This window comes from Mercenaria mercenaria, chromosome 4 (genome assembly GCF_021730395.1).
Source record: "Mercenaria mercenaria strain notata chromosome 4, MADL_Memer_1, whole genome shotgun sequence".
Classification (NCBI taxonomy): Eukaryota; Metazoa; Mollusca; class Bivalvia; order Venerida; family Veneridae; genus Mercenaria; species Mercenaria mercenaria.
In genome coordinates this window covers 86,755,352-86,763,205 of record NC_069364.1, presented here as the reverse complement: position 1 = coordinate 86,763,205, position 7,854 = coordinate 86,755,352, and positions in this window count along the sequence as shown.

Genomic DNA, 7,854 nt, shown 5'->3' with positions numbered 1-7,854 from the left:
TATAAGGAACTCGGATATAAGGAACACTCGGTTATAAGGAACAGTTTTCAATTCCCCGATCTAATTCCTTCTTTATTCAATGTAAAAATCCTCGGTTATAGGGAACTCTGTTATAAGGAACACTCGGTTATAAGGAACACTTTTTCCAGTCCCAAAGTATAAAATTCAATAGAAAACACCTTGGTTATAGCGAACAGACATAAAAAATAAAAATAAGTGAAAACCGGAAATAAACAGCAGAATCGCTGATGCCGTCAGAGTAACGCCAGCACTTTCACGCGCTTTCATGGACATGAATTAACACAAATTATTTCATTTCTATGATATTCATGGATACAATTAAAAGAAAATATATAATAGCTTCATTAACACTTAGTAAATACTAGAAGACAGTAGACTTATATTTACTCAAAATTATGTACTACGGCTACATGTATTGGGGTATTTCATGTTAACAATAGTGAACGGAAATCAGTCACAGTCATGGTTATACTATCCTAAACAAATGTGCTAATTACGCGTGATAAACAATGGCAAACAGTCCAGTTTACCAAATTTCCAATTGTAAAAATAAAGCAGGTGCTAAAATGGACAGTAGGAAACTATAGGTATAATTTACACTTTTAACCGTATGTATGGCGCCGTTGTCTAGTCGCAATACACTGTATGTCATAACACCCTACTTTTGATCTTAATGGGTAGTCTAATTTAACATTTTTGTAATAAAAATTTGAACATTTATTTTATATTAGTATTGATGCCTAGTCACATAACATGCAGTCGAGCAAGGTAAGGGGAGTAACTGCAACATATCTTATAGTCATAATGAAGCGCTCTCTAAAAAGAAGATAGAAATAACCGACAAAAAATAAACACAAATTACGGTTATTCTTACCGACGTACATTTTGGCTTAGGGTTTAACGCCGTTTTTCAACTGTATCTCAGCCACATACATGCAGACCTTACCATCTCTCCAGGAAAGGACCTGCACTAGACTCTCAACTTTCTCACATAAAGATTCATGGTCGGTCCAAAGTGTGAGAGTGAGCCCTTTTCAAACGTTAGTCAAGTAGTGTTCGCTATACAAATTGTGTTCGTTATACAAACCTCGGTTACAAGGAACTAGTTCGCTATACGGATATAAGGAACCTCGGTTATAAGGAACAATTTTTAGAGGTCCCAAGCTGTTCCTTATAAGCGAGGTTTACTGTAATCCGTTTTTTGGTCAGTTAGTGGAAAATATTTATCCCAGGGAGCTGCAGTTAAATAAAACTAACAACTCGGATAATACTGCTTCATTTCTAGATTTGCATCTCTCTATTTACGACAGTTTTATAAATACCAAAATTTATGACAAGAGGGGTGATTTTAATTTCAATATTGTAAACCGTATATATTCCTCAGTTTATTCGGTTTGCTAGAGCGTGTAGTCATGTTGATGATTTCAATGAACGTAACCTATATATTACAAATAAGCTTCTTCAACAGGGCTACCGTTATTATAAATTACGTAAATACTTTTCAAAATTTTACTATCGTAATTCAGATTTGATTTTGAAATACAGTAGCAATTTAAAGTCACTTCTGCGAGAAGGTATATCAAAACACGCTTTTTATGGGGATGTGGTTTACAAACTTCGTAGGATTTTGGGTCATGGCAATTTTCCGATTGTATTTAATAAAGTCATTAAACTTTTAATTAAATGAGGTTATGACCCAACTGTTTTTGAGACACACCGCATGTTTGGTGTTCAGCCCTTTTACAATTGGACGCTACGCTTTCCTGTTTGATTGTGTCTGACGGAACAGGTGGAGGACTACCTAGTCGTTCTTAAATCCCACCAGTACTGAGCTATTGTGATTTCCGTCTTCTGGCCTATTTCCTCGGGCCCTTAAGGGTGTTTCCCTTGTTGCTCTGTCTTCTGCAAAGGCATTGAGTACATGCGTTTTAGGTTCTTAAGGATTGCATTTTCATATATATATATACAAGAGCATTTTTGTGTTTTACATTACATGCCTTTTATACATACCAAAATTTATGACAAGAGGGATTATTTTAATTTCAATATTGTAAATTTCCCCCATTTGGATGGGGATGTACCCCATGCTACATCTTATGGGATATATATTGCTCAGTTAATTCGGTTTGCAAGAGCGTGTAGTCATGTTGAGGATTGCAATGAACGTAACTTTATATTACAAATAAGCTTCTTCAACACGGCTACCGTTATTATAAATTACGTAAATACTTTTCCAAATTTTACTATCGTAATTATGTCTCCCCCTCTGACATATTGTTTTTGCCCTGTCCGTCCGTCCGTCCGTACGTCACACTTCATTTCAATAGCTATGATCTAGAACCTTCAAACTTCATAGGGTTATAGGGCTGCTGGAGTAGACGACCTCTATTGTTTTTGGGGTCACTCCATCAAAGGTCAAGGTCACAGGGGCCTGAACATTGAAAACCATTTCCGATCAATAACTAGAGAACCACTTGACCCAGAATGTAAACTTCATAGGATGATTGGTCATGTAGAGTAAATGACCCCTATTGTTTTTGGGGTCACTCCGTTAAAGGTCAAGGTCACAGGGGCCTGAACATTGAAAACCATTTCCGATCAATAACTTGAGTACACTTGACCCAGAATGTTGAAACTTCATATGATGATTGTACATGCAAAGTAGATGACCCTATTGATTTTGGGGTCACTCTGTTAAATGTCAAGGTCACAGGGGCCTGAACATTGAAAACCATTTCCGGTCAGTAACTATAAAACCACTTGACCCAGAATGTTGAAACTTAATAGGATGATTGGTCATGCAAAGTAGATGACCCCTATCGATTTTGGGGTCACTCTGTTAAAGGTCAAGGTCACAGGTCCTGAACATTGAAAACCGTTTCCGATTAATAACTTGAGAACCTCTTCACCCAGAATGTTAAAACTTCATAGGATGATTGGACATGCAGAGCAGATGACCCCTATTGCTTTTGGGGTCACTCTGTTAAAGGTCAAGGTCACAGGAGCCTGAACACGGAAAACAATTTCCGATCAATAACTTGAGAACCACTTGACCCAGAATGTTGAAACTTCATAGGATGATTGAATATGCAGAGTAGATGACCCCTATTTATTTTGGGGTCAGTTTATTAAAGGTCAAGGTCACAGGGGCTTGGTCATGTAAAATCATTTCTGGAAAAAAACTTGAGAACCACTTGACCTAGAACGTTGAATCTTAATAGGATGATTGGACATGCAGAGTAGATGACCTCTATTTATTTTGGGGTCACTTGATCAAAGGTCAAGGTCACAGGAGCCTGAACAGTGACTTGAGAAACACTAGGCCAAGAGTGTTGAAACTTAGCGGGGTGACTGGACATGCCAAGTAGATGATACCTATTGCAGCCAACCATCAGTGTCTCTTTGACTTTCGCTCCTGACCCCTATTAACGTCTTGCCTACACGACTTTGCATTGGGGGAGACATGCGCTTTTTTACAAAAGCATCTTCTAGTTCAGATTTGATTTTGAAATACAATAGCAATTTAAAGGCACTTCTGCGAGAAGGTATATCAAAACCCGCATTTGATGGGGATGTGATTTACAAACTGATTTTGGGTTATGGCAATTTTCGAACTGTAGTTAGTAAAGTTATTAAACGTTTTATAAAAAGACACACCGCATGTTTGATGTTCAGCCATTAAGGGTGTTTCCCTTGTTGCTCTGTCTTCTGCAAAGGCATTGAGTACATGCGTTTTAGGTTCTTAAGGATTGCATTTATATATATATATATTATATATATATATATATATATAATATATATACAAGAGCATTTTTGTGTTTTACATTACATCTCGTGCCTTATGTATGGGTTTGGTTTCTGCGGTACTTTATACACTGTCTGTGATTGGAACATGGGGGGGTAGAGTGAGGTTAGGTGCACTTAACGGTTTAGTTTGTTTATGTTTGCATTGTTCTCGGTGCTTCCGAAGGATCTACTTTTCAGATTATATTTACTTCACAACAGCGGGTATTAAGTGCTGTGTGTGGCGGCCGTAAAAAGTCGCCCCGACTTCATGTCAGTGTTGTTATATTTTCTGGTCCTTCGGGATCATTGATTTCAACTGATATAGATTTGAAGATTGAATACTGCTTAAGCCGGTGCTAGGGGGCGTGAGCAGTGTTGCATTTTCCATTACTGCTCTTGAACAGACTCAATCAAACCGAGTCTGCAATTTTCACTGTTAGCATTGTTCTCGGTGCTTCCGAGGGATCTACTTTTCAGATTATATTAAACTCTCCAGTGGTGGTTTTGCCACTGACCGTTCCAAGGTGGTGCTCCACTGTGTTCCTGTATTTGTTTGTTTTGTCCTGCCTCATGTGGTTCTGGGACGTTCTGTGTATGAAAAGAATTGGAACCACTGCCTTACCCTTGCTTGATCGTAAGAGGCGACTAATAGGGTCTTAACACTTGGCTTTGCAGTAACTCTTTGATTCCAGCAGGTACGCAGATTTTGATTCCATACCTCATGTTTTTATTTCAATGTAAATGAGATGTGAAACCAAAATTTTTAGTCCTGTTTGGCGCCATATAACCTATACTGTGTTGGTGCGCCGTAAAACCCAAATAAATAAATAAATAAATAAATTGTTTTGTCCTTGTGTGTTTATTTTGTGTGTGTGTGTGCGAGTGTTGTTCGCGTGTGCCTTTGGGGAGGCTGCGTTTTTGGAACGTGGCTATTCTTCCTTGTTTTTCTGTTGCCTTTGCGTATGTTAGGGTTTCACCTGGCGGGGATAACTTTTATTTACACTGTCTTGTGACTTTGGAACATGGTGGGGTTAAGAGTGAGGTTAGGTGCACCATAAACTGGTTTAAACTCCCGAGTGGTCATTTTTCTTTGTTATGTGAATGATATGCCGACCTGAATTGATCCATCCTGTAAACTCATATTGTATGCGGATGACAGTGCAATACCTTTTGCTCATAAAAATCCCGATGTTGTTCCAAAACAATTAGGACATGTTACGGAATCTTGTTCATCATGTTTAATTGATGATAAATTATCATTATATTAGGCAAAACAGAATGTATGCTATTCGTATCATTACGCAAGATTACATCATTTGATGTAACTTGCAACAATCATGTCATACCTGCAAGAGAATCTGTAACTTATCTTGGTTTTACTATTAATGAGCTCTTAACATGTGAGGCATTTGTTAATAGCATTATTAAAAAGGTCAACTCTCGAGTAAAATTTTTGTACGGAAATTGCAAGTAGGGGAGACCGGGGTAAGTCGGAACAAAAAATACTCTTCGAACTGTTTTGTGTATTTATAACACATTCGGCAAATCAGTTATAAATATTTTAGCAATTCATTGTAATTTCTTCAAGAATATTGGCTCACTTTGTATACTGAATAGGTATTTAACAAAACAGACGAGTCCAAAGTAACAAGGTGTGATGTTCCGACTTGCCCCGTCGTTGGGGCAAGTTGAAACACGGACAGGGGTAAATTGGAACAAAATAAAATATACTTACGATAAATGTGTTGAAAGTTTAATCAAACATTAACACTTTTCAACAGGAAACAATCATAAACTTTGTATGAAACAATTTCAGTAAGACAAGAAAAACGTCATTTGGGCACAACTATCACCCTCATCGTTATACGGACCCACAATGCTCGACAAGGTCACCTCAAAACGAGTGTTGGGTGCTCGTCCGAAAATACATGGTCGATAAATGGCGTATATTTAGTATTATTGTCTGCCAAGTCAACCACAGAAACGCCTAACAAGAAACGCCTAACAATAACATTAAAATTTTCTAACGGCAAAGATAACAGAAACGAAATCGAACATATCGCACTTCAAAGGGAGATGACTTATACAAAACAGTCTAACCATAAGACTTTATAGTAATATCAAACATTAGTAACATCAGTATATCAACTGAAATGCCCCTATAATGAACATGTTTTCTAACGCTTAATGTAATGTACAAAAAGAACATTTTAAACTTGAACCGAACATTTAATGTCGTTTCTAACCGAAGCTCAAACTTTGCAATAGACTAACCACATTAGTTTCACCCATGCCCTGATATGTGCCAGGAACACTCTCGTAAACATACTATAACTATTACTAACAGTCCGTTGCAGTACATACATACTTAAAGTGTTATCACAAAATTTTTAATTCTTTAACGAACATAATCAGAGTCGTCAGAGTCGCAGTTAATGCATACAAACATTGGACCTGAGTTAACGCAATCAGTGTGTGCCCATTGTTTGCATACAATGCACTGAATCCATTGTTCCCTAGATCTGCTATTTGAATAAGGCTCAAGACACATTAAACAATAGCACTCATTTTCTGTCGTGTCCGAATCACTGTCTGGTTGCTTGCTGCGTACGGCCCTCTTCTTTGGTTTTACAGTAGAGGAAACAGTACGCGGTTTCTTCTCTTTTTCTCGAGTTAAGGCCTTTCGTGACTTCTTGGCTTTAGTTTTTGATTGTTTAAGTTCAAATCGTGCTTTTTCTGGAGGATCAGTGAGTATAGCCGATTTAAGTTTACGTTTACCTTTTGTCTGCTTTCTTTCACCAGCTTTAGGAAACGGCCTTACTGACTCTGGCAAAAATACCTTATTGATGTTTACCTTTGTTTTGTCCTTTTCCACATCAAATGGACTTTGAATTTCGGTTGATATTTCAGTAGCTTGGTCATTCTGTACTTTCGGATTTGCTTGGACCTCTTTATTATTTCATGTATTTTCATTTTGAGTATCTTGACCTTTCCAAACAGTGTCTGTGTCTGTTGTGTTCTGGTCGTCTGATTTATTTAGCACAGCTTGATAATGTTCACCATGGAAGGCCAACATTATGTGTCTCGTAGGAAGTACAACAGGTCTTCCAGGCCCTATATCAATGGTTATAACCCTATTTCCGTCGACTTCCTTTGTTTGTTCGTTTCGTCTTATGTGTTGGCTTTGTGCGCGTGTGTGTTGTTCGTTTTGTCCTTATGTGTTGGCTTTGGGTGTGTGTGTGTGCGTGTGTTTGTGTGTATGTGTGTGTAGTGCGCGCGTCTGCGTGCTGGGGGTTTCGTTTTGGGGAGGCTGCGTTTTTGGTGCGTGGCATTCCCTGTTTGATATTTTTCTTTGTTTTTTTGATAAACAGTCGTTTTCATTTCTAGGGCACTGTTCAATGCTGACAGCACTAAATCTCGAGTGTTGTTGCTGTACTCTTTGTGGATAATGTACCTTTCCAGTTCAGTTTCAATATTTTGCCCCTAAATCGTAAATTTGTTGTAAAACTGTGAATACGTGTTGACTTCCTCCGTAAGTTTTTTGCCGATTTCCTCGATGGAAAAATTTGCAATGTTTCCTGATTTCAGACTAGCTTGTACAGCATGCAAAAGACAGTGCCCATCTCTGGGGACGTTCTCAAGCCCAAGGTTCTCCTTTTCAATATGCTGCCTTATGCGTTCCCACTCTGTATATGTAAGATCAAATGCACTGCTTCTCAAAGCTTCTTCATTCTCTGCGCCATCATGCACTTCTAATGTTTCATTTTCTGGCCGGTTGCTATGAGTGTCTTGGGCTTTCTTAACTGGGGTACTTGTGACAACATGCTTCTCTTTGACGTCATATTCTCCATTTTCATTTTGCATTGACTTAGTTTCAGGCCGATCTGTTACATAGGATGGAGCAAAGTCAAAATCGGTGAAAACATCTGGATTGTAGGGGACAATACCAGATACCTCGAATCCTCGAATGATGTTCAGTGGCGTTGCAGCCTTCGGTAGCGTTATGCGCAAGATACCTGGTATGTCATAAGTAGTCATTGGCTTACC